The sequence below is a fragment of the Rattus norvegicus genome, chromosome 15 (genome assembly GCF_021556685.1).
Source record: "Rattus norvegicus strain SHRSP/BbbUtx chromosome 15, alternate assembly SHRSP_T2T, whole genome shotgun sequence".
Classification (NCBI taxonomy): Eukaryota; Metazoa; Chordata; class Mammalia; order Rodentia; family Muridae; genus Rattus; species Rattus norvegicus.
Genome location: NC_141548.1, coordinates 31130941 through 31158066, shown reverse-complemented (window position 1 = coordinate 31158066; position 27126 = coordinate 31130941). Strand labels below are relative to the sequence as shown.

General features: G+C 43.0%; 1 long non-coding RNA gene and 1 gene segment (V, D, J or C); one reads left to right on the top strand and one right to left on the bottom strand.

Moving 5' to 3' along the window:
• Positions 1-27126, bottom strand: part of Trdcl (T cell receptor delta constant like) — a 68624-nt gene that overhangs the window by 12958 nt on the left and 28540 nt on the right. The window contains exon 4 of the C gene segment in view: positions 2773-2831.
• LOC103693543 (uncharacterized) lies at positions 5-27126 on the top strand. Of its 2 annotated transcripts, none has more exons than XR_015638774.1 (3): positions 5-93; positions 24653-24919; positions 26141-27126. It is a non-coding gene; the product is annotated as an uncharacterized LOC103693543 (long non-coding RNA). The 2 variants fall into 2 exon arrangements; XR_015638773.1 differs by lacking the exon at positions 5-93 and adding an exon at positions 21975-22231.

Genomic DNA, 27126 nt, shown 5'->3' with positions numbered 1-27126 from the left:
ACTGAATCATTTATGTAACAAAATACAGTCAGTGTCTTAAATGTCTTTGTGGAAAGTAAATCTTAACGTGTTTATCTCCATGGACCACGAGAGGTAGGTAATAAATCCACAGACAGTTTTAGACGGACTAAAGGACTATAAATAATAGAGTGGAAGAAGGGGTTTGTGGGTGGGTTGGGAAGGTCTCACATTTCTAAGTAGGGGTTGGGAGAAAGCTATACCAGTCCCTGGTGGAAGAATGGCTCTAAGTAGAGAATTGCATGCATAAAGACTCTGTTCCTGGAGATGCTTATGAGAAAGAAATAGGGGAGAGGGAGCTGCTGAAGAGCCAGTGACCAAGAGGAATAAGAGTTAGCCAGACCTCTTGGGAGGCAGGTAGATATTCTAATTGTCTGGGCCTTTCTGTGTTATGAACTCTGAGGCTCTAAAGCTGTAGCATGAGTGACGAGCCTGTCCCCTGCTTCTTGAGAGGGCTGGTGTGGATATGGGGGTAGGAGCCCTTTCTTGGCCAGGGAGTTGTTGGAAATGGTGGCTGGAAAGGAAACAGCACAGAGTCCTGAAGGGGTGGCTGTTCTGAACAGCATGAACCCTGCATGTCTGCAGGTACAGCTTGGCAGAACCGCAGGGATCTTCAAAGCACAGATGCTGGAACCATACAGGTGACTCAAATTAGGGTTTGGCTAAGCTGTGTGATCTTGGGCAACCCCCTCCTGGATTCATTTTCCTGGTTTGCAAAAACACAAAGTGATAACTAATTTCAAAAGATCACTGTGAGATTGAAGAAAAGAACTGGTGCAAGGTGAGCACCCCAAAAGCAATATTGTGATATAAGGCTGATATACAACAACAGAGAGCACTGTGAGATATCTTACAGCCACCCTCATCTAGGATGATGTTTCTGAGGACCATGACCCTTTTGTGAACTCCTGCCCTGAACAATGTCAAGAACAAGTTTACATGGTGGTGCCTTATTGCATGGTATCCCCAGGTTTACTCTCCATGGTTGGCTAGACTACCCAGTGGGATCTGCTGGTATGTGTAGATTCGATCATTCGGTGAGTCTGGGGTTTCCTGGGAACCTTGCAAGTAAGAGCTTGAAAGAGGCTCCCAAAGAAAGAATCAAAAGAAAGTTGGCTGCAGATAAGACAAAGGCCCTGTTTGCAGCCGTAGCTCATTAGTCCAGCACTGGTTGGTTAAAAAGGAAGGTGCTATTTAAAACCATTCTGGGTCCTACCCCCTAGATGCTCCTTAGCTTTTCCAGTTCAAAGAATAATCTAATGCCCTGCCGGGGTGTCTGGCAAACTTCAATTAATCACATCTTTTCCTTTGGAGGGGGAATAGGGTCATATCTACCTGCCGCAGTTTGCCAAATCATTTTCCTTAAATTCACTCACTTTTGAAGTTAAAATATAATTAAAAGGAGACTTTAAGCCATATGGATTTGAGAAGCGATTTCTGCTATTCTATACTTGGGGGGACATTGGCCCAGTAGATCAGAGCAAGTTAACTCATTAGGAAGACTCTAGGAACAAAGGGAGATTAGGGAAACTGGTCTCTACCTCACAGGGAGTGGGGACATGCTGTTATTTTAGTGAGTTGTTTCAAAGTCATAGACATTTAAAGGCAAAAGTCCAAGTTGCTTGACTTTACAAACTCTTCCAAACAATGGCAAACTTAAGATTCCCTACTTTACTGTTACTTTAGCTTTAGGCCTGTCTCTGCCTTGCTCTGTTTCCCTGCAGTAGGTGCTCTTAGGGGGTCTGAAGATGCCCCAGACTTGGATTTTCCTTCCTGGCTCCAGATCTTTCGCTTTCTTCACTTCCCATACTCAGGACCCTCCTGACTGCCTTTTAAGATTACAAGGTTACAAGCTTAAGAGCCTTCTCTTAACCTTGGAAAACAAGCAGAAAGTCAGAGCAGCAGGGCAGAGAGCCTGTTTGCTTTCCTAGAAGCTGGGCTGGTGATTGGTGAGTACCGGAGCTTATCATGGTATTTTTTAGGACCTTTGCAGTGAGGTTTACCTTACAGGCTTAGTAGACCCTTGGCTTAGGGGTCCAAATCTGCTACCTGACTACAAAAGTTGGTAGCCTTCTCCAAGTGGGAAACACCATTCTTTTTTAATAGCAAGAAACTGTTGAATTTCGATGACAACTTTTAAGTTGCACATCCTCACTACTTTTTATTCTAGGATCTGGTCTCACAGAGAACCACACTCCTCCACCTTTATTTCTCTCTAGTGACAGTGTCTATCTGCAGCTTGACCAGATAGACACGGGTGCCTGGACACCTTCCTTCCACAGAGGACTGTGGTGACACTTGTAGTGAATGCCTACTTAATCTGGCTTCGCGCTCCGTGTCCAGACACTCCTTTCATTCTGTGGTGCCCTGGGGACAGAGTCTGGCCTATGGAAGGTCAGAACTATTTAAATCTGGGGTCACTGCTGTAGGATTGATCACCTGAGCACACATTAATGCTGATTCTGCTGAGCTGTCCCATTCTGTCACTCCTACAGTTTGACTTAATTCTCTGGCGCAGGCACAATTCCCTCAGGTTCTTCTGAGATGTGTGCTTTTTCTTTTTTTCCAAATCCCCCAAATCCTACTTTTTAAATATGGAGGCGCTAACCACAGTTCACCTCTTCCCAGGCATCTTCCTCGACACGACTGGATCGCCAAAGGTGCGGATATTATTCCTTTCACATCTCCTCATACTTCCAACCTCCTTAGGTAGAAGATCCCTTAGCCCCCAATCCAGACAAATTAAAGACTTACTTGGTTCCACAGTCACTTGGGTTCCTTGTCCAAAGATGAGTTTGTCAGTAGCACAGTTACTGAGGCCATTCCAAAAACCTCGATAGCTGTTTCCCATCTCCTTCTTGGTTTGATGTCATGGCTGGAGGATTCTCGTGCTCCTGTTCTTTAAAGATGGCATGTGCTACTCATCCAGCTGGCTCATCATGACTTACCGTGTATGAGGATGGGTTAGCTTACAGGAGGTTGATGTTTGAGCAGCATGCGGGAACAACATACTCCACAGTAAACCTTTCCTGCACAGCACACACATGAAAGTCTCTTAGCAGAGCTTGCCGTTGCTTTAAATGTAGACCCACACATAGCTCTTCGCCTCAGAAAGCCAGCACCAATCAGGTCTTGGATTCATGACTATTCCAGTTAAGGCTTTACCCAAGTCATGTGGCCTTAAGGTCAGAGAATATATAGGACAATAACGAGAGGGAGAAGGTGGTTTGAAGTGCTGGTTAGTTCCAGGAAGAAAACTTCAAAATTGCTAAGTGTGGCTAGTGAATTGGCCACTAACAAATCAATTTTCTGTCTAGCCCACCTTCCCAGCTGCAAAAGGGAAGAACTCAGGCAAGTTCCTCCAGGGACCTGACTTCACAAATTCCACATGGAATGTCTCATTTCGCTCTTTAAGTGTTGTAGAACCAACATGAGAGCACCGTCAAGGATAGCCTCTTAACAAACGCCTTTTGTATTCCTCGTGTGTCACGGGCGTGTGTCACGGGAGTAAATGACAAAGTAACAGTGTTACCCAGGAAACAGCTGTGAGACAGAGGCCAGCTGGTGGGGTCATCTCTTGTCCAGTCAACTTCCTGACATTTTTCCAGGCTTCCAAACAAGGACAGGCTGCCCCCATGGTGTTCATCCTCCAGGGCAGCTGGCTCGGGCAGGACCCTTCCCTGGGAGATGGTTCTTCACCCTGCAGTTTTTGTACAGCTCCCTATGGCGTTTGAAATACCGTGCTCGTATCCCTCCAATCACGGTGCTACAGAGCATTACAAAAACCTTCCCTGGGCTTTGTATCACTTGTCTCTGAGAACCCCCAGCCAGGTGTTTTCTGCGTGTCAAGCCACAGAAGATCAAAGGGTTTGGCAGTTAGTTCAGGCCAGACTTGCCTGGGCACTGCTGCCTGATGCTTGCTGCCCTGCTGGCTGGCTCTGCTCTGGGGTCAGCGTGGACTTTTAGAAATTCTAATGTCCACTCCTATCAATCCATACTTTTTGGCCAGTCTTCTCTCAGATGGTTTCCCACATGGGGACTGTGTTAGATATCTGAAAGTCTCCTGGGTATGCTACATGCTGTGGGTTAGGCAGAAAATGTCTGTGGTCAATACAGTTTTTCCTCTTTCCCACCAAGTGTCAGAACTTCCTCTGCCTGATGTGCTTTTCTCTTGTGTTATAAGGTCTGCAAAAGGCTTTCAGGTAAATTTAAATCTTTATCCTCTCCATTGACCTCCTGGCTGCTTAATTTGGAGCCGGTAGCCCATATGGTGTTTTGTGAGAGAAATGACGACCTGCTGGGGTTGCAGAGGCAGCAGCATAAGTTCCAACTTGGTAAACAGATTCTCTTTTGTGGACTTCTACAAGGCATCCATGTCTCCAGCTGATGTTGCCTTATACTATGGCCTCCCACACTCCAGCAACTTCTTTTGGCCCAGTGACCTTGGTCAGGGTATGACTAGATCAAGCAGGGACAGTAACTCTGCCTAAATGCAATAGATACATCTTAGTTGTACAGACTTCTGGTTTGGGGCTGAGTCATGCCCTTGAATCATGCTCTCAAATACCATTCTTGTTTGCTCTTGGTCATTGTGAGCATCGCCGAAAACATGGCAGCAGAATAGGTTCATCTAAAGTGGCCCTGTTAAATGTTGAATATTAATGGGAGTATATGAGTTTGGTGCTTCTTGTTTATCAAGAGGAAGTAGGATTGAACGAAACGTTGGTATTCACTCCTGGAGATCTTTAGAGGCGCCTGTGGCTTAACATAGATGCTATTATTTCACTCGAGGTCTTTCTATTGACTCCTTCCCACCTAGATGTAATGGCCACAGGCAGAGGTCCAGAGGAGAACAAAGAGTTGTAACTCAGACCCTTGACTATGTTCCTGTTGGGCATTAGTCTTTGCGATGTCCAGAGGTGGATGGTCACTGTGTTGAGGAAATAATCAAACTATGTCACCCGCAGACTTACCCCAGTACTGGTGAGCAAGATTTCCCAAGAAGTGGTCATGAGAGACTGCTCTGAGAGAGACTACTGCAGGAAAGAAAAAGCTGGGTGTTCTAGTGAGTACCCAGCTCCCAACTGTAGCTTCCAACTCTTCATTCCCCATTCCCAGCCGTGTAGATAGAGACTTGTTACCACCCGATGTACAATAGGCACGGTGTACCCGGATTCTTGACACTGGCATTTTTGATGCAAGTGACTGTTTCAGTTCCAAGTAGGAACTCATAATAAATTCCTACCAGTATTTTCAAACCTTCTGTGATATAAAAAAAATACGTCCTAGGAAGGCACTGCTGTTTCTGCCTGGGTCCTTTTCTATTATGTAGAACAGACTTGAACACAACCCACATCTTAAAACCAAATCCAGCTGGCCTGCTGCAAAAATAAGACACTAGACTAAAAATTCAGTGCTATTTGTTACAGAATATAGTCACCACAGAAATCGCTCGCTACTACAGAAGGAGAGTAAAGAACTTCTACCCACAAGCCAAGGCTCTACACTGAACTTAAAGTTCCAAGAAGCCAGCCATTTGGATACTACAGAAGAAAAGCAAATGACCCTGACCAAAGACACTAGCCTTATAAAAGGAGAAAACAGACTGCCCTTTCAAACACAGTTTATCTAAGAAATCAACCAACTTCCCCGCTCTGCCCCTAAGGAAACCCACCTTCTCTTTCCCTACCTCACCCTAGTTTCAAGTACAGACTCTGTATTTTTCCCTCCCCCTCCTCTCTTCCTCCCAAGTCCGTCCCACCCTCTACCTTCTGTGAGTATTTTGTTCCCTCTTCTAAGAAGGACTGAAGCATCCACATTTTGGACTTCCTTTTTTCTTGAGCTTCATGTGGTCTGTAATTTGTATCTTGGATATTCTGAGCTTTTGGGCTAATATCCACTTATCAGTAAGTGCATACCATTTGTATTCTTTTGTGACTGGGTTACCTCACTCAGGATGATATTTTCTAGTTCCATCCATTTGCCTAAGAATTTCATAAAGTCATTGTTTTTAATAGTTGAGTAGTACTCTGTTGTGTAAATGTACATTTTCTGTATCCATTCCTCTGTTGAAGGACATCTGGATTCTTTCCAGCTTCTGGCTATTCTAAATAAGGCTGCGATGAACATAGTGGAGCATGTGTCCTTGGTGTAGGTTGGAGCATCTTTTGGGTATATGCCCAGGAGTGTATAGCTGGGTCCTCAGGTAGCACTATGTCCAATTTTCTGAGGAACCTCCAGACTGATTTCCAAAGTGGTTGTACAAGCTTGCAATCCCACCAACAATGGAGGAATGTTCCTCTTTCTCCACATCCTCACCAGCATCTGCTGTCACCTGAGTTTTTGATCTTAGCTGTTCTGACTAGTGTGAGGTGGAATCTCAGGGTTGTTTTGATTTGCATTTCCCTGATGACTAAGGATGTTGAACATTTCTTTAGGTACTTCTTGGCCATTCGATATTCCACATTTGAGAACCCTTTGTTTAGCTCTGTACCCCATAGAACTCTAGTCATTGTGTTTTGGTCTTGTGTCCTAATCATGGTGGCCTCTCTGACGTTAACTAAAGTTGCTCTAGCAGTTTGGGGTCATCTAAACTCACTGTTTCTTCCTACAAATTTAATTCTTACATCTAAATTCCTAAACATGGACATTAAAACCCAAGAAGGGCTTCCTCGATGGTTACAGCCTCACCAGGACTCCCCTTTCACAGGGTTTTTATCATATAGCCCAGTTCTGGTTTCTTATGTTTCCTTCAGAGAGTCACTTTGCTCTCAAAGCTAAGGCTAAATGGCAGCCAGTCAGTACTCCACCCTGGGACCCCACCCTATGTGGGGCCATAGTTTCTAGCTCCCTCATTACCATGCAAATATAGTAAGATATTTGTCTTAATTCTCATTGGCATTAGTGGTAAGTTTGCTGTCTTATCTAACTGGATCTCTAGCATCTAAGAGGGCCATCTTTACTACACTCAGAACTATCCAAAACACAGGCCATTCTCCTGCTCAGAACACAAGTGGATGAGGGCTCAGTCAGTTCCCAGAGATGACCTAAGCCTTCTCCTGTTTCAGGCCCCTGAAGTCTGTTCTCTGTGATTCCACCGGAAATGTCCATTTCTGGGGGCAGGGGAGACACCAGCTAGCCCTGGCTCATTTTACACCTATAAACACAGTCAGTAGCCCCTCTATTCTCAAAGAGAGTCCTTTGGCTTGTCTTCTAAAAGTTTCAAACAGCCTTCAAGTCAGATCTTGGGCTGCCCCCATAATTCGTTGACAACCCGAACCTCTGGTTTAAATTTGACGTTTTCAACCCTTCATTTGTAGGGCTACAACAAAACTCCAGTGACGCAGGAGATAAAGTTTCCCTGTTCTTAAGCCTCCATGCCTGTCTTTCCCCCTGTTTCTCTAATCTGCAGGTCATGTTTTACTCGCTTCAGCTTCCAAACCCAATTCTCCTGAATCCTGATTTAGCAGTTGAGCCCCTTCCTGATCAAATATCATCAGGGCTTCCTCCCACTCTGCCTCTCCACACACTTCTCCCCTTCTCTCATTATACCATTCCTATGACCTACCCACCACTGCCTTCTATCTTTCCCAGAATGCCTCCCTAAAACTTGCCCTTTCTGTATCTCAGGGACAGCTGGCTGTTACCTAGCCTTCTTTCTTTGACATAATGATCCCATTAAGGTCTGGGGCTTCTTCCTTCCTGAAGGACTTTGACACTATGGCTTTAAGGGTAAGTATTTAAAAGGAGCCAGACACTGTCTAGCTAGCAAAGTGATAGTAGTTTTTCAAGAGGGCATGTTAAATACCCTTTAAGAAACCATGACTACAGGATGGTGTGTGTGTGTGTGTGTGTGTGTGTGTGTGTATGTGTGTGTGTGTGTGTGTGTGTACAGTTGTTACTTGTATTTTTTTAAGCTGATGAGTTTTAATTGGATATTTTTTATTTACTTTTCAAATGTTATTCCCCTTTCCAGTTTCCCATCCATAAACCCCTATCCCATCCTCCTTCCCCCTTTTTCTATGAGGATGTTCTCCCACCCATCCACCTACCCCTTCCTGCCTCCCTGCCCTGACATTCCTCTACACTGGGAGGGGATCCAGTTTTGGCAGGACCAAGGGCTTCTCCTCCCATTGGTGCCCAACAAGGCCATTCTCTGCTATATATGCAGCTGGAGCCATGGGTCTGTCCATGTGTATTCTTTGAATGGTGGTTTAGTCCCTGGGAGCTCTGGTTGGTTGATATTGTTCTTATGGGGTTGAAAGCCCCTTCAGCTCCTTCAGTCCTTTCTCTAACTCCTCCAATAGAGACCCCTTTCTTGGTTCAATGGTTGGCTGCAAGCATTCCCCTCTGTATTTGTCATGCTCTGGCAGAGCCTCTCAGGTGACAGCTATATCAGGCTCCTGTCAGCATGCACTTCTTGGCATCAGCAATATTGTCTGGGTTTGGTGGCTGTATGTATATGAGCTGGATCCCCAGGTTGGGCAGTCTCTGAATGGCCATTCCTTCAGTTTTTGCTCCAAACTTTGTCTCCGTATCTCCTCCTATGAATATTTTTTGTTCCCTCTTTTTTTTTTCTTTCTTTCTTTTTTTTTTTATTAACTTGAGTGTTTCTTATTTACATTTCGAGTGTTATTCCCTTTCCCGGTTTCCAGGCAAACATCCCCCTAATCCCTCCCCCTCCCCTTCTTTATGGGTGTTCCCCTCCCCACCCTCCCCCCATTACTGCCCTCCCCCCAACAATCACGTTCACTGGGGGTTCAGTCTTAGCAGGACCCAGGGCTTCCCCTTCCACTGGTGATCTTACTAGAATATTCATTGCTACCTATGAGGTCAGAGTCCAGGGTCAGTCCATGTATAGTCTTTAGGTAGTGGCTTAGTCCCTGGAAGCTCTGGTTGATTGGCATTGTTGTTCATAAGGGGTATCGAGCTCCTTCAAGCTCTTCGAGTTCTTTCTCTGATTCCTTCAACAGGGGTCCCGTTCTCAGTTCAGTGGTTTGCTGCTGGCATTCACCCCTGTATTTGCTGTATTCTGGCTGTGTCTCTCAGGAGCGATATACATCCGGCTCCTGTCGGCCTGCACTTCTTTGCTGCATTCATCTTGTCTAATTGGATGGCTGTATATGTATGGGCCACATGTGGGGCAGGCTCTGAATGGTGTTCCTTCTGTGTCTGTTTTAATCTTTGCCTCTCTATTCCCTGCCAAGGGTATTCTTGTTCCCCTTTTAAAGAAGGAGTGAAGCATTCACATTTTGATCATCTGTCTTGAGTTTCATTTGTTCTAGGCATCTAGGGTAATTTAAGCATTTGGGCTAATAGCCACTTATCAGTGAGTGCATACCATGTATGTCTTTCTGTGTTTGGGTTAGCTCACTCAGGATGATATTTTCCAGTTCCAACCATTTGCCTACGAATTTCATAAAGTCGTTGTTTTTGATAGCTGAGTAATATTCCATTGTGTAGATGTACCACATTTTCTGTATCCATTCCTCTGTTGAAGGGCATCTGGGTTCTTTCCAGCTTCTGGCTATTATAAATAAGGCTGCAATGAACATAGTGGAGCACGTGTCTTTTTTATATGTTGGGGCATCTTTTGGGTATATGCCCAAGAGAGGTATAGCTGGATCCTCAGGCAGTTCAATGTCCAATTTTCTGAGGATCCTCCAGACTGATTTCCAGAATGGTTGTACCAGTTTGCAATCCCACCAACAATGGAGGAGTGTTCCTCTTTCTCCACATCCTCGCCAGCATCTGTTGTCCCCTGAGTTTTTGATCTTAGCCATTCTCACTGGTGTGAGGTGAAATCTCAGGGTTGTTTTGATTTGCATTTCCCTTATGACTAAAGATGTTGAACATTTCTTTAGGTGTTTCTCCGCCATTTGGCATTCCTCAGCTGTGAATTCTTTGTTTAGCTCTGACCCCCTTGTTCCCTCTTTTAAGAAGAACCGAAGTATTTGCACTTTGGTCGTCCTTCTTCAAGTGGTCTGTGGATTGTATTTACTTGTATTTTAGAGACAGAGTCTCACTATGAAGCCCAAACTGGAAGTCACTTTGTAGCCCAGGCTAGACTTGAGTCTATGGTGATCCTGCTACCTTAACCTTCATAGCATCAGAACTACAGGTATGAGCCACCATGGCTGGCCTGTAGCAATAGTACTATACAACCAAATAGTAATACAACCAAAATGTGGCAGGAGATAGTTTCTCGACTGTTAGAATCTGGAGTCTGAAGCCATTTTGGTGAACTTATTGTGTTATATTTAAATGATGAGCCTTTTGCAGTTTGACTGAAACTTCTATCCAGGAATGGTTTTGTGACATCATCCACCATTCATCAGAGAAGTAACTGATTCAGTGAGCAAAGCAGCAGCCAGAAGTTTATTATAGTATGTTATATAATATGAAACTATCAGAACAGTTAAGTTAGCCACCACCAGTATCTCAGTATCTTTTCTATTTTCATGTGTGTATGTATGTATGTATGTATGTACAAACGTATGTATGTATGTATGTATGTATGTATGCATGGTTTGCATGTGTGTGAGTGTATTGTTACACATTCATGTCTATGCAAGTGGAGGCATGAGGTTATGATCTAGAGTTACTCTTAATTCCTCTTTTAGCAGGGTTTCTCAGAGCTCACTGACATGGCTAATCTTGCCAGCCAGCTTTTTCAGAGGATCCCAACTCTTTCTTCCAAAGCTGAAATTACAGGCAGGAGACATGGCCACCCAACATCTACGTGGTTTCTGCAGATCTGAGCTCCACTCCTCACACGTGCACAGCAGTCACATGAACTGCTGGGCCATCCCAGCCTCCAGTTATTAGTTTTCCTAAACTGATGACATGTTGTTATTTTCACTGAACTGAAACACTCTCTCATGGGGCGAGAATCAGAAGATTCAGGAAGCCAACTAACTAAACTTGGAAGGTGCAGGAAGCTCATAGTTTACAAAGCTCCTCCATGAGTGTTCATAAACAGCAAACATTTGCTGCAAGTCAGAGAGGGCGTTCTAGGGGGGCCCACTCTGTCAATGGGTCTCCTGTAGGAATTCATATATGTTCATACGTCAAGATAGAATTGTCCATGTGGTGCTCTAAAGACAGAATTCCACAGCATGCTCTAACTTCAGAACATGACTGTTCTTGAACATGAAGCTGTCAGGGTGAGACCGAGTTCAACATAATTAATAGCCTTGGAAGTTTGCTTGCAGGTTTCTAACTTGGGACTATAGCAGCTGCTCATATACCCTTGACCTAAATATGGTCTCCCTCTCTCGGGTAAGGTTGTCTTTTTCTACCAAGAGCATTGTTTTGACTGGGATACACATGGAGTTACCAGAATGGAGGAAACAGATAATAAAGTACCAAACTGGATCAGCCAGATAGATACTCTGGTCAAAGGCATGATAGAGGTGATAGTTAAATTGTCTGCACACCCAACTGATGTCCTTATAAGAGAGGAACTTGGGTTGTGTGTGCACGGAAGAAAGACCATGTGAAAATATGTTGAGAAGCTGTCCACCTTGCAAGAGGCTTAAGAATAAACCAACCCTGCCAGTCCTTGGTCTTGGACTTCTAGCCTCAAGAACTATGAGAAAATTACTTTCTGTTGTTTATGTCCATGCTGTTCACTTATGGCAACCTGAGCAAACTAGTGTGAGGTCCTAAGTTTCACAACTACACAGTACATTAATCCATGTACACATTCATGCAAACAGACACATAGTCCCCAAAAGCTGATAGAGTCAATAAAATACTTATTTGGGGTTGGGGATTTAGCTCAGTGGTAGAGCGCTTGCCTAGCAAGCGCAAGGCCCTGGGTTCGGTCCCCAGCTCCGAAAAAAAAATACTTATTTGAAGTTGCTTTTTTTTTCTTATGGCAATGAAGAACACAGGGGATATTATTAGAACATTGATGTAATTCTCTTGCCTCATGTTGAGGCATTTGACGTTTGATCCAACCTTCCTTTTGCTCCATCTCTGCAAATGTCAACATGGTGAAAGAAGAAATACTGTTTTGGCATTGTGAAAATAGATCTGATTCTCATGTGTTCTCTGAGCAGGTCTTGGGGACCTGAGGCCTCGACAGAGCCATATTTTGAGAAGCTTGCTCGAATTCTCTGTTGTTTGTGCTGTCAAAGCTGCAACAGCAGCAGGAGACTCCAGCTTTTCTCTACTGTTTCACCGCACTGCCTGCTTGCTAGTGGTTGTGGATTCCTCTCGGCATGTTTTGAGAAATCAATGAACAATGGTCAGAAACCATTTTGAGTGAGTGACAGCCTTCTAGGTTTGTAGATAGGATAGGTTTGACCTGGACATGTTGGTTGGGATTTCTAGAGTGAAGGGCCGTGAATCTCTATGTTGCTTACTATTAATTTCTTCTTTCTGGTGGTCAGATGCTGGACCCATGGTGACTGTTTGGTGACATAGGAGGACTCAGTGATGACCTGAGAGTCTGACCGCATTATATTCAATATACGTAGTATGTTCATTAAATGTAAATATCCACTTAATGACAACTTTGTTGACATAGAAGGGCTCAACAACTACCCAAGAGTTTGACTGCCTATCATTGATATATGTATTGCATTTCTTGGGCAATAATTCAGTATTTTTATTAAAATAAGTGTTTCTTTATTTACATAGTTGATACTTGGAACTGATAATGTAAAACCATGAAGGGGAAGAATGGACTGCCACACCTTATATTGGTCAATCTAGCAACTAGACAGGAATAAAAATGAACCAGGTCTTTGGACTGAGACTTGTCTGTGGCCTTTACATGTTTAAATTTTGCTGTGTTAGTTACTCGTATTGTTGCTATGACAAAATTGCTGACTGAAGTGGGTTGAGAAAAGAAACAATAAAAATCCAAAATGGACACATAATCATTAAGTGTTTTCTTAGTTTTTTGATATGTATATAGTTATAGACAGGATTAATTGTTATGTGAGAAATATATCATGATTTTGTTCAACTGTCATCTGGGCCTGGCCTGGCCATTGCCATCTTGAATTGTTACTACTTGGAGGAGACCTGTACATTATTGGGGCCATGCACTTGCCCTCATGGTGAAGGACATTGCTTATGAGGCCATGTAGCTTCTAAGAGTGTATAGGTACCTAACAGTTGCTAGGGGAAGGTCTTATAAGGTTCCATACCTCCTCGAGGATATGTAGATAGTTAACAGTTGATGGGGAGAGATTTTTCTTTAATGGTATAGCTGCCCATAAATTGCTAGTAGTTTGGAAGTAAGTCTCCCTAACACTCCCTAACCATCCATACTCACTATTGGAATATTTGAATATTCCAAAGGAGAGTAGGAGAATATCACAGACTTGTCACCTACCCTTAACAAGTATTAACATTGACTACATTTTCTACTTATTTTGTTCAAAAATTAAAAAATACATCACAAATATGACAGCTCATTACAGCCTACTTCAACATACATTAACTTTCTTCATGTGGCTTTTTGAGACAGGGTTTTATTCTGAATCACAGGTTGACCTGGAATTTACTATGTAGACCACATTGTTTTCAAAATGGCAGCAATCTGGTCAACCCAGACTCTTCAGTTCGGGATTATTGGTGGAGCCACTGTGATTGCCTTTATTATACATTAACCAAGAAGAATGTTTTCTACACCACCACAATCCCATTCCCATCTACCAAAGTCAATTGTAATTTTCTCAAATCATTGAATAACATCTCGGTGGTCAGATTTGTTCAAGTCCCTGTTTTTTTTTTTTTGTTTTTTTTTTTTTGTTTTTTTTTTTAACAGATTAAAAAGACGAAGATCTATTTAAAGGAACTGTAGTTCTTTTGATCAGAGTGGTTATAGTTTCTATGTCCCATCTACCCCCTTTAAGTCCTGTAACAGTTCTCACCCACTGTCTCCCTTCACTGTGCCTTTCCCCTCCCCTTTCTCATATCATGGCGGTGAGTGGGCCTGCTATTCTATAGAACATCTCACCGTATCAGTCCATTCTCCTTTACTGCGATGAAATATAAGGTACTTTATAAAGCGAGAGGTTTATTTACTTACATCTTTGGAATTAAGAAGTTTAAGTAGTAGTATGCCGAGTCTATGCGTTCCCCGTGTCACGTTGCAGTGAACAGCATCAGGCAGCATCAGTAAACAGACCAGGCTCGAGAGACCCCAGAGGGACCAGCCTTGTCCTTTTGCAGGCTTATTTCTCTTTCAGTGTTTAACAGCGCTTGCTGCTCTTGCAAAGGACCTAGGTTTGGCTCTCGACACCCATATGAAAGCTCACAACCATCCCCCAAGTTCAGTTCCAGGGATCTAACATCTTCTTTTGGCCTCTGTGGGTCACCACCATGCATATATGTGGTGCAGCTTTGCAGGCAAAGGACATAAAATACATAAAATAAAAGCAAATCCTTTGTTTTTTTTTTAATACCCCACAATTGACTGGGGCCTGAGAACCTCACCGATTCCTTCTAAACACAGGTGCTTCCGGTAGCTTTCTTAACTTCCCACTAGGCTCCAGTTCTAAAAGACTCTACCTGCTTCCCAATAGCACGAATACCTGAGCCTTTAGGGGGCACATTCAGATCCAATCCAAACCACAATACTCATAGTCTGGATTCGTTTAGTTGTTCCTTTGTGAAATTGTGCAGCTGGTTCTTCTTGCTTCCTTGTTTCTCATTCGAAGGGAAGATTAGATTGGGCTTAACTTTTTAATTTCCATCGAGAACGCCGTGAAGGTCATGTGCACTGAGTCTGGAATCATGCCAAGATGGACGTACTGGCTTGACAGGGAGAACCCAGATAGCCTAGTAACAGGCAGATCTGCTATTCTATAAGGTTAACCATTCCCATTACAACCAGCAAGAACCCTGGGACTGTCGAATGTTTTAAACCTTCTATCTCTGAGTGCCATATGCTTTCTGGCGTGCTTTGTCTGGGTGAGCCAGAAAGCTCATCACATTTCTTTCTGTAACTCTGAACGTCTACAGTCTGCTGTAAGAAGGCAATTACAAACTATTACTCTCTTCAAAAGTTAATATCTACGAGTTTGCGCTTTTATCAAATAAGCAATCTATTTCTGCATGAAAAAAAATGATAATTTCATTAAAAGTGTTATGACCATGAATTGCTCATATTCTCCGACAATGAGCTTCTTTGATTTTATTTTGATTGAGTCGCTATTTCTATCACTGGAACCACACACCCTGTTATTTTCAACAGGACAGAAAGGAGCTCTTGACATAGTTTCCCCTTGTGCATGGAATTTGCTTTCCTAGGTTGAAAAATAGGAAAGCAACATGGCATTCTAATTGGAGATTGTCATCCTCTGATGAAGAGATTCATATTTGTGCCTCTAGACCTACTCATGTAGGATCAGGAAAAGAATGGAGAAGAGTCTAAGACTGGAAAACCCTCACATCTATGGTCTTAGCATTGGTGATTCTGAAGTGAACAGAAATGGTGTTTAGTTTCCAGGAAACATCTCACCCCGACCTAAGTTTAAGTGGGTGGAAAGGACTTGTGTCTTTACTGTGCAAGGAAGGAGCTTCTGCTGAATTCATGAGAGGAGAGATTTGACTTTGAAATCCACAGTGATGCTAGGCCATGCTGTCTGCAAGGACCAATTAAGGTTCATCTTCAAAAGATCCTCTAGCTGTCTTGACCCAACAAGATATCCTTTCCATCACACGTTTTCTTATTTCCCAGTGACTCAGGTTTTCCCTTGGCAAGGTCTACATTTTTCATCACACAGGACATTGGTTCTGTGCAACCTTCTTGCTCCATTATTTCCTCACTTGGCAGTTTTCTCCTCAGAATGAGGCACATGCCCTGTTAGGATCTGGGAATTCAGAGTGAGAATTTCTCCCCCGAGATTCACATCCAGTAATGGGATTTGGAAATATATCATTGTAAACAGCTGGGATTTAGCAAACATGTCTTACTCCAGTACAGAGATAATTTCACAACTTTTTTTTTCCCGAGCACTCGCTTTGCTATGCACAAGGCTTGAGCTCTTTGGAAGAAGGAATTGTGTAGATTTGGAGTCAGCCTTTTGGTTTCTTATAAACACCGTGGGACATAGTCTACTGCTACTCAGTCGCCATCAGTCCGCTTGATAAATATTGAGGAGTTTGATTAGGGGTTTTTATCACTGTAGACTTCGGTGATAATTCCTTCCTATTCTGAAATGCTTGCAGTAACAATACAGACTAAATATACAACAACAAAAGAAAATAGTCAAGACAAGGGGACAGTAAAGCCTACATATTTCCCCACAGCGCTCAATGGACTCTGCAGTGCCGAGACGTATTCAGGGAGCCACAGCCGAGTGTTTTTGAACAGAGGTTTAATAGACTTTAACCTGTGTGATGTGCCAGCACAGTGAAACACAGCAGTTCAAAAACATCCTTTATTTCTTTCCTTGGCATTTTGCCATCACCACCCTCTGCCATCCCTACTGGCCCAGAACCTTCCACCAAAGCTCTTGCGGTTTAGAATCTTAAAACTCAGGTGCACAAAAAAAAAAAAAATCACACTTGTAAGTTAAGTACTAAAAGCTTAAAAGGGGGCGTGGACAATAGAAAAATGAACAAAGTTACTCACCTGTTATCAAACTTGGAAAAATATTGTAGTCCACTAGCAATGATAATGTAAATAAGTCATTAACCAGCCAGTACTTTGGATTGAAAATTAACCAATGTTTTTTTCTAGAAAAGGTGCTGCCTTTACATGCTAGGAAAATGTTGTTGACAACACAAACTGTTCTATTTTTTATTGGAAGGCACTTATCAAAATTCAAAGAAGGAACAGCTTATATTTGATTCCTTCGAACATAACAAAACCAATAATATAATGTGCATACTCACTTTTTGTTCTTTCAACAGTGGAATAGAATTGAGTATAAATATCTTAACTTAGAATGATGTCACAATCAGTACTTGTTCTTGGATGCTCATGGCTGCCAGCTGATGGAGTTATTAAAAAAAGGACACTAATGTAGCAATTATTCAGTCTTTGATACTGCTTAAGTAGGTCCTTAAAAAACGTTTTATTGTGGAGATTAGGAATATTTGTTTATAAGATCAATCTAGAAACAGCAATTTTAATGTTATGGGGCTAATCGTGAAAATAGGTATTGTCAATGAAACTTTCTTCAGCTACAAAGGAATAAAACTATTCCATTTTCAGGGAGATGAATAGAACTGGAGGTAATCATGTCAAGCAAAGTAAACCAGACATATTTTGTCTCATATGTGGAATTTAGATTTAGGAACAGACAATGAGGAAGGGGCGTGGACATGGCTTCGTGTTCAACATCGTACACTGCTTTGGCAGAGGACCTGAGTTCAGTTCCCAGGGACCTTCTCACCACCACTACTAACTCTAGCTCGGGGACCTGATGCCCTCTTCTGGTCTCTGAGGGCCTCACTTACATGTTCATACTCCTTCCCACATATACAGTTTTTATGTTTTTTTTAAAAGACAAGGGACTAGAAAGGGATATTTGGGAAGAGGAAGGGGGCAGCTGAGAGAGGGAAGGAGAGTCAGGTGAGGTGAATTTTATGAAGCACTTTGGGGAGGGAAAGAGCTCAGTCACTGAGTTTGGCTTTCAGTAAAGGGTGAGTGTGTGACCATGTATGGCTCTCATAGAGAAGGATGCGTGCTGCCCCGCTGGACGATTGCAGACTATTCTTGTTCCTGAAGTGAAGTCCTACCTACCTTCATCCATTGGCTCCAACTCTGCTCTCTGCTCCTTCGCCCTTCTCTTTGGTCAGGTCAGTGTTGTCCTTGGCTCAATCTGGTCTTTTCTTGTACGTGGGAAGGGAAGTCCACCCTCCATTTCTTTACACAGAGATTCCAAAGACAGTGTCATCTTCTGTCTTTCCTTTTGGGCAGTATTTCTCAGTCTTTGGAAATGCTGCCACAGTTGCTCTAGTCTTTAGTTTATGAGCTCCTTTAAAACGTAATGTTTCCTTATTTCCCTGTGTTAGAAAAGTTAAAACCTTTCCTTATTAAAAAATATTTTTATGTGTATGAGTTTGTTTGCATGTATGTCTACGTACCACATATGGGCAGTGCCTGCTGAGAAGACGGCGTTGAATTATCTGCAACTGGAATTACAGATGGCTTTAAGTTGTCATGGCTTCTGGGAACTAAACCCAGGTCCTTTGCAAGAGCAGCAAGTGTTCTTAACCAACCCCACTATTTTTTTTTTGTTTGTTTCTATTAATCAAGTATTAGTGTAAATCAGCTTCTGGACCCTTCTTGAAGTTGGATTTTAATGCAAATAAATTGAAAATACAAAAGGGATATGGAGTGCCCAGAAAGAGGACACAGTAAGAAAAGGAGGAACCACAGATGACAAGCTTTATAGTTCACAGGCACCAGCCACTGCTGGCCTCTCCTATCCAGGGCTAATCCTTTAGATTATTTATACCACAATTAAGCATTCCACTCTATCACAGCTATCCTCTCCTTCTCTTCGCTCTTCCCTTTCCACCTTCCGTAGAGGACAGTAGAACTCTTGGAATTCTATATGTCTTTTTTTTTCATAGCCCAAAGAGAAAATATACATTGTAATATGGACCTTGACATTTCCTGGGGAGGTCAGATTGTTATTAACTCCAATGATAAATAGTCTGCACAGTGGCATTTCCTGGCATGAATGTTTTGTTTCTCCCTCTGTACCTTGTCCCTTTCCTCCTCTTGTCTTCCTTTTTACTAAGTAAACAGCACATGAGGACTATTTTTGGGGGGTGGGGTGGGGGGGAGAAAGGTATATTTTAAAAGACATACTGGGGCTGGAGAGATGGCTTAGCAGTTAAGAGCACTGACTGTTCTTCCAGAGGTCCTGAGTTCAAATCCCAGCAACTACATGGTGGCTCACAACCACCTATAATGATCTATCTGATGACAGCTACAGTGTACTCATATATATAAAATGAATAAATGAGTTTTTTTTTAAAAATAAAAGACATACTGACAGCCAGGGTATAGTTCCTTACAGACAACTGGAAGTCAAGGACACCCCCACAAGACCTATCACATGTAGAAGATATTGCTTGAATCACCAGAATCCTCAACTTAATTGTTCTGTATTCAGAGGGACGAAATCCTGGTGCTCATGGCTTTGAATGTCCATCTAGTGTATGGCCACTATATGGGACTCAAAAATTGAGGGGCAATGTCGGTGACATAGGGGCATTATGTCAGGATAGATTTGCAGATTTCCAAGCAGTTCAAGTAAAAGTGTAGTACTGATTTTCCAGTAATTCCCTCACCTCTGTCTAAGCCTTTTTAAGTCTCCGGAATATTTCAAGCGTCTTAATTCCCAACAGAATGAATTAAACATCAGGAGAAAGTCTACCAGGCCCCTCCTCTCTCTCTGAGCAGGTATTAAATGATTGAAGGGACCATAATTATGAGAATTTCTGGGACACTGATTCTCATGCCTGTCTCTGTGGAGGCTTCTCCGGTAGTTGGTGGTTTTGGCTCGCATCTGTTGTTGATTGGCTCCGTGCCAGCAGCTCTGGTTCTCTGAACTGGAAAGGAACTCAAATGTGGGCTTTTAGGGGAATGGAGAACCACAGGATGTGAGCTTCCTGCGCCTCTGGTGCCTCGTAAGGAAGCTGCATCTGCTGGGTTAAGGAGTTGGAGAGAAGATGAAGTCAGCAGTCGACGCGCGTCGTTTCCCAGCATTGGGGCCCCGTGTGTCCCACCCCCTTCTACTTCCCTTGGAACACGGGCTCTTCCAGGTCCATTAGCCAAGCTGCAGAGTCAGGTCTGACTAGTGGGCTTATGGCGATGGCATTCACGAGGCTGAACAAGGAGGTCCTTCTTCCAGCTGTGATGGAGACCAGATGGCTTGGGGTGTGGAGGTTGAAGGCTGGCAGAGCTATCCTCAACCCCGCTGGCAAACAACCTTGAGAGAAACTGAGAGGAAAAAAGCTTTTTGTTTTCTTCAAGATTTCCTTATGATGTTTTGAGTGTGCTTTGTCCTCAAAGCGTTTCCCCATCCATGTCACTCTGCGGTGACAGATGAGTTGATTAGGACACGGAGGAGAGAATCTCAATTTTCATCACCAACTTGCAGATGTAATGTACAGGGACTGCAATATGAGAAAGAAATATTTTCCTCCGGGTCAGATTCACTTATTTTACACTGGGTCTGCACGTCAGCACAAGCTGGTGCTGACTTATTTTCTTAGGTTATTATCAACCAGACCAGACCTATTAATACGTTGAAGAGGACCTGTGGGGTTAGCAAAGCAAACATGGAGCAGGGAGTTGGAGCTGCCTAAAATGTCAGTGTTTCTTCTATCATCGAAGGCCTGTGATCTTTGTGTCTTCCTAAGGTCCATAGAACAAGTACAGTAACGCTTTGCTCTGGAGTGTGGCAGAAACCGTACAAGTTAAGATCCAACCATGATCCTAACAGTGGAGTTAGCTCGACCACCCAACTTGCCCTAAAGATACACTACAGTGATGGTAGCCAGACCTGTGCATTGCTAGAAGCTCTTGAAGTTTTCTGGATCAGCACTTCCAAGGATTATACGGTTGATGGAGTTCAAGCCAGTGCTGTGTGCTGTGACACCAGGTCACTGATGTGAGGGGGTGAATGTTAACTTTCAGACTATGAGATGGAATGGACCTGAAAGATATCTCCCCCAAACCCCAGGGCAATGTGCCTTCAACCAAACCAAAGCAAACTAAAAGTCCCAGAAGTAAGAAGGGAAGAAGAGGGCTGGAGAGATGGCTCAGTGGTTAAGAACGCTGACTGCTCTTCCAGAGGTCCTGAGTTCAAATCCCAGCAACCACATAGTGGCTCATAGCCATCTGTAATGAGGTCTGATGCCCTCTTCTGGTGTGTCTGAAGACAACGACAGTGTACTTATGATAAGTAAATGAATAAATAAATCTTTTTAAAAACAGAAGGGAAGAAGAAACTGTTTTGCAAATAATCTGAGATGATCCTTGTTGGAAGACTGGGAGGAGGAACTGAGATGTGGAAAATGTGGGGTATCGGCATCTTTGAGTAGAGTTTACTCAAGGGCTTAAATGTAAAAGGTAAGGGCAGTGGATCAAGAACACACACACACACACACACACACACACACACACACAGAGAGAGAGAGAGAGAGAGAGAGAGAGAGAGAGAGAGAGAGAGTAAATGCTGAAGGAGATACCGAAGAATGACCTGGTTTGGAACGATAGTATACAGAGAACTTTTACTGATGTTCTGTCATGAGTTTTGGTTCTGGTTGCCTAGAATAATAACAGAGAAATAAAAGAAGAAATCTCCCCACAGGGATTTCTAAGAGCTTGTAAAACTTAACTTATAATGGAATGGCCTTATAATGGAACAGAGAATGCATAAGAAGGTTCTGATGGGAGTTGTCTTCAGAAGGGAAGTTCTGAGAGACACAAATAGGTTGTAGCATTTGCAGAAAATGTGAGAATTTTATGTTTAATATATGGTCATACTTAATATAGTTTGGGATACGTAAATTAGCACTGGAATATTAGTGAGTTCTGTGTTCCATTGAAAAGCTGGGTCTGGATGCCTGTGTGTTCAATCAGGAGTCACTGTGAGGTGTCCTGTGTTCTCGGGCCTCTGTTTTGAGGGCTGTTCTGGCCTGTTACTGTACCTATACACCTTGCTTTCTTTATCCCTCATACAAGTACAAGACCCCATTGTGGTGATACAGACAATGTATTGGCATCCCAGTCTCAGACTTAATCAATATCAGTACCTTGAGTAGTTTATAAGATTAAATTTTGAGGTCATAGCAAATGAATACGCACTTTCTGGTTTTACTTACTGTTCTCAAATATAAGCAGATATCACTCTGTCTGGTTACTTGGCAGCCAGCTGTATATCACATCCTTTCAGCGACGTTACTAAAATGCTCAGTAAGAAGACTTGGGGAAAGCTAAGACTAAAGGCAGAGCAGAGCCCAGAGCTCCAGCTGCTGACTGGGGCTGAGAAGGGGGAATAGCAGCTGAGATATATGAGGTCTTTGGCTCCTTTCCCAGAATTGCCAGGCTAAGACCTTGGCAGGGACTCAACAGGAAACTGAACTCTATTTGCATATCCTTTTATACATGGGAGATTAAAAGCTTCAACCTTGAGTGATCACAGTTTTTGAGAATCATGACAAGGCATTAAAGAAGAGGTGGGGTGTCCCGAGGGACGTGAGCGGGAGGCCGTGCAAGGTAGGTGTGAGGCTGGCAATGACCTTCAATTGCCTCTGATTAATGACGAGTGTGTTTCATTTAGTTCTTTAAAAAAAATATTCTTATTGGGTCACACAAAGGAATCAGCAGGACAGGGATCTTTGCTTCCCAAAATCTTGGGGATCTGTCAAAGTCAACCCCTTTTGTCCTATAGCTAAATCTTCTTCCTGTGCAGATGCTTACACAGCTTATCACTGAGGGAGCCTAGAGATAACCAAATGTCAACTCAATTGTGTAGATGCCATCAGAGACTCAAAGAGTTAAACTGACTTATCCAAAGTCATGCAGAAGGTTCAAAGTGAGTTCTGACTCCCCGACGAGCTTTTAGTTCCCCTTTAGCAGGTGGAAGTTTCTTCAGGTCTCAAGTGACTTCTCTCAGACCCATGATTTGGCACACCTACCCTCCAGTATTGTCTCCCATCAGAGCATTCATTTCTCTGGCAAGACAATGACTCTGATTCCCTGGATCTTTCCCCAGTTCTCCTGGACCAGTTCCCTGTGTTTCTTTAATGGAAGAATGAATATATTTTTCCTGGGATTTTTTTGGCCAAGTAATAATACAAAAACTAACCTTATGTAGACAACATGGACAATACAAGGAGGAATGAGTGCTACCCTTCATATTAGTAATTGACTCGATAGTTTTCAAGGACAGGAAAAGCTCTATTTTTTCCCCCCCTCTGGAGCTGGGGACCGAACCCAGGGCCTTGCGCTTGCTAGGCAAGCGTTCTACCACTGAGCTAAATCCCCAACCCCGAAAAGTTCTATTCTTAAAAGGGCACATTAGGTAAGACCTGGGATGAGGGGGTCCCTGCAGGTATCACAGGAGCAGGGAAACAATCCTCAAAGAGAAGAGAATGAAAGTTCAGTTCACCCTGACCTAGACTGGATCAAACTTCTAGAGAGCTTTTACTGCCAGCATATTCAAACACAGTACAATTTGGAATAAAATTTCCAGGAAACAATCATTCCCCTTCCAGAGATTACCAGGCAACAATCATTCCAATTCCAGGTGCACAGGAAAACTTAAGGCATGGCTACACAGAAATTCCCCTTTAAAGTACATGTGACCACGAAGGTGGGTTTTATAGCTGAAAGCCTAGAATCTGTGTGGTCTCTAACCTAGACAGCATAGAGGTCAGGAGGCCACAAGTAGATATGATATCTCCCCTAAGAATAGATTTTGTTAACTGGGAGCTAAAGATAAAGGTCTAGGGAGGCAGAGTCTGGGATAATCATTCTGGGGGATTTGGGTGAGGTCTGGTTCCACAAATAGCAAAAGGTCACCAGGTCATTCACAAGACCCACTCTCTTTCTAGATGGAATGCAGGTATTTGATTTTATCTCCTCCACTGAGGAGACACCCTGTGTGTTTAACATTCCTGGTTTCCCTAGTCATCTGTGGGTACAAAGACTTTTATGCACCTAACATGGGAAGGGCCTTCATGAGAATATCCCTAAAACCGGGCAAGACCAACCTTTATAAAAATGTGGATTCTTTATGTTGCTCTTGTTCAGATGTCTGATCAAGTCTGCTGGAAAATGGTTTCTATGAAAAATTTGTTCTTTCTGCTACTTTTGTAAACTAGAGACATGTTCACTTGGTACAGACAAAGGACCTTAAGGACCAGTGTTTACTAGGGTGATATACTCACCCCTCCAGGGATTGCACGACTTTTAGAACTTCTGCTATAAACAGCACAGGGAATTTATTGAGATTAGTCTTTGGAAAGAAGATTCTCGGTACATCATTTTTATGATAAAGCATGATGGTAATGGACTTGGGAAATGCTGATAGTTATTGACAATAAGCCCCCTCCCCAGCTAGATCCTTCGGTGTTTTCTGTGTATGACCTCCTTTACTGTGGGATGTTAGCATTGTTGAGCATCTTTGGGGCGTGCATCACAGATGCTCCTCATAATAAACCTGCGAACTTATTCCTCCTACTTTATAGGCAAAGGATAGATTAAAGGTTTAGAGAATTTGAAAAACCTGTTGTAAGATCCTGGAATGAGTAAGTAAGGAGTCGTGATTACCACTGTTTAAGCACACATGCAACTTATGAGCCAAATTCTTAAATATGTTCATTTAAGATAAATAAAACTATTTTCCAGTAATATTCATATTATGAAAAAATCAATTCCAACACATGTTAATATTTTTTGTGGATGGCTATCGCATTTATTTTTATATCACTTAGTTATCTGTAGTCTATTGGCATGTATTAGAAAACATGCCTTTTAACTTGTGAGATGGGAGGTTTTCTTAGGACAACAAAGAAGCTTTCATGGATCTGCAAATACAGGAAATCTCAGAGGTAATTATCTGAGACTCGGGGAGAAGCTAGTGTCTTCTGTCTTGGCATGATCTTACCTTTTGCCCTTGTTGGTTTCTTTCAGAATCTGTAAGACTCAGGAAGATACCTATAATGGGAAGCCAGCTCTGCTGAGAGGGAGGTATCAGGCCTTCTGTCTACGAGCAGTCAGGGTCTTCTGCCAACGGAACTTCTGAAGGCGTAGAACCTTTATCTCATCCTGCCGCTCCTTCCCCTTTGGCCCAGGCAGCTTTGGAGACAGTTATGAATAGAGGAAAAGTCAAGAAAAGTCAAAGGAGCAAAGTGGGAAGGTTGGATCCTCAGAGAATAAAGAAGTTGTCTAAATATAAATGTAAGGGTCCAAAAAATTGCTAAAGGAATTAGCAACCTTCTAATTCTTGAAATGGCAACCCTAGATAAAGGCATGCAGGCCTTCTTATAGGCAAGCGGTGGAACTCTCTAGAAGGATCAGATAATCTAAAATTTCATTGGCGGGTGCTAGGGGGTCATAGGTCATCAGTGGTCTACATTCCTATGTAATGAATGCTCAACCATGTGATGAAATAGGGCTGCCCAGTGTAGATGGCCCATTCTGAGATAATTTCCCATTTTTCTGGTTATTCCAAGGCTGTTCTTTGGGAGAGGGTTTTATGATCTTGTTCTGGATTTCATGGTCTGTTCCTAGAGCTAGTGTCTTATGACCTAGTTTCTGGGACTTATGGTCTATTCCTGAAGCTGGTGCCTTACAGTCTTTTTTAAAACTCAAGCCTGGTTCTCAAAATGGAGACAAATGGGGGGTCCTTAAATGGGGACAAATGGGGTTTATATTGTTCTTTCATAACTACGATGGCGATAGACTGAGAAGAGACAATCTCATGGAAGGGAGGTGTCCCTGAATGTACTTACTTGCAGATTTTATTTTGCTCTGCCTACTGGGGAAACTTCAATTCGTATAGTTTCTCTGGATTCCCAAGACACAGGCCTACATTACACAGTTGAGTCTTCCTGCCCAGTTCCTTGGTTTGTAAATACATTGTCAGCATTCTCCCTGGTGATATAACAAATATAATTTCATCCTTTCATGCAAGATGTTCAGTGGTTAATACTCTCTTTGCTACTATTTCAATGTTGTGAAAAAACACCATGACCAAGGCAACTTACAAAAGAAAGTATTTGGGGTTCACTGTTCCAGAAACACATACACACACACACACACACACACACACACACACACACACACACAGAGAGAGAGAGAGAGAGAGAGAGAGAGAGAGAGAGAGAGAGAGAATGGTAGGTGTCCTTTTAAAAACCTCAAAGCCTACCACTAGTGACACATCTCTTCTAACATGGCCACAACTCCTAATCCTTCCCAAACAGTTTTACCAACTAGGGGCCAAACATTAAAATATAAGATCCAATGGGCCCTGTTTTCAATCTTCCCAAAGGACTACCATACTTCCCAAAGGACTATGTTTGCAAATGTATTCATGTAGACTTTCTAGAGCTTGGTAACACTAGTTTATACAGAAGAATCCAAAGCTAAACCCATAAAAGCTTTCCCTATTTCTTACAGCTACACCCCGAGAGATCTACTGAACATCTGGACAACCTCACATCATACCATCTCAAGATGGCGACTGCTGCATCGCTACAGAGAAACACCACAAAGCAGTCAGTTCAGGCAAATACTAAGTGCTGGAGGCGGAAGATATGAACGTGCCACTGACACTCAGGAGGTTGCCAGTGTCACTGGGGCTAAACGGGAGGCATTTCTGCCTACCGAGCACATGTTTCTTTGATAGAGTTTGCTAAGTCCAAGAGGTCTCTGAGAAAGTACTGACTCCATATTAAAGGAGCCATATTTTGATTCATACAAAGAAAAGACCTTTTGTGTGGCACAGCAATGTGGAGGAAGGATACTGGTGCTTGCTTCCTGGCTCAGCTGCTTTCAGTGCTGTGGCCTTGGGCATTCCCCAAACCTTCCGATGCTTGGGTTTCATCTGTAAAATAGAGGTAATAACAGCGGCCGGTTGCTGGGAGGACTAATCAAACGGAGCACACAATGACTTCATGCAGAAGTTCTCTGAGACTGCAGGCCAGCGTTATTAACCTCATTACTGGCAACGCTGGAGTGACTAATGAATTTCCACTTCACAGGGCTTTTTTATTTTTAGCTTCATCCTGCTGAAAGTCAAAAAAAAAGAAAAGGTTTTCCTTTTTTCAACTAATAGGAAACGAGGCTGACTGATCCTAGAAGGTGAGAACTGGAAGAGACCTTGGCGGTATCAGGTCCAGCTTCCTCATCTTACAAATGAGTGTGAGAGGAGAAGTGACAGGCTCAAGTTCTCCTGGGACAGAAGCAGGTCTGGAATAAGTCAAGTCCTGGGTGGTTTCTTTCCTAGCCTGTAACAACGCTTCCTGCGCAGTGGTTAAATCCTGTCTAATTCTTTGTCTCTCACTTGAGATAACTCGGAAATTGGCCGGGACTGTGTACCTAGGGAAGGCTGACCAGTGCTGAGGAAAACAAACTATTATTCTTATTAAAAACACTTTTAACAA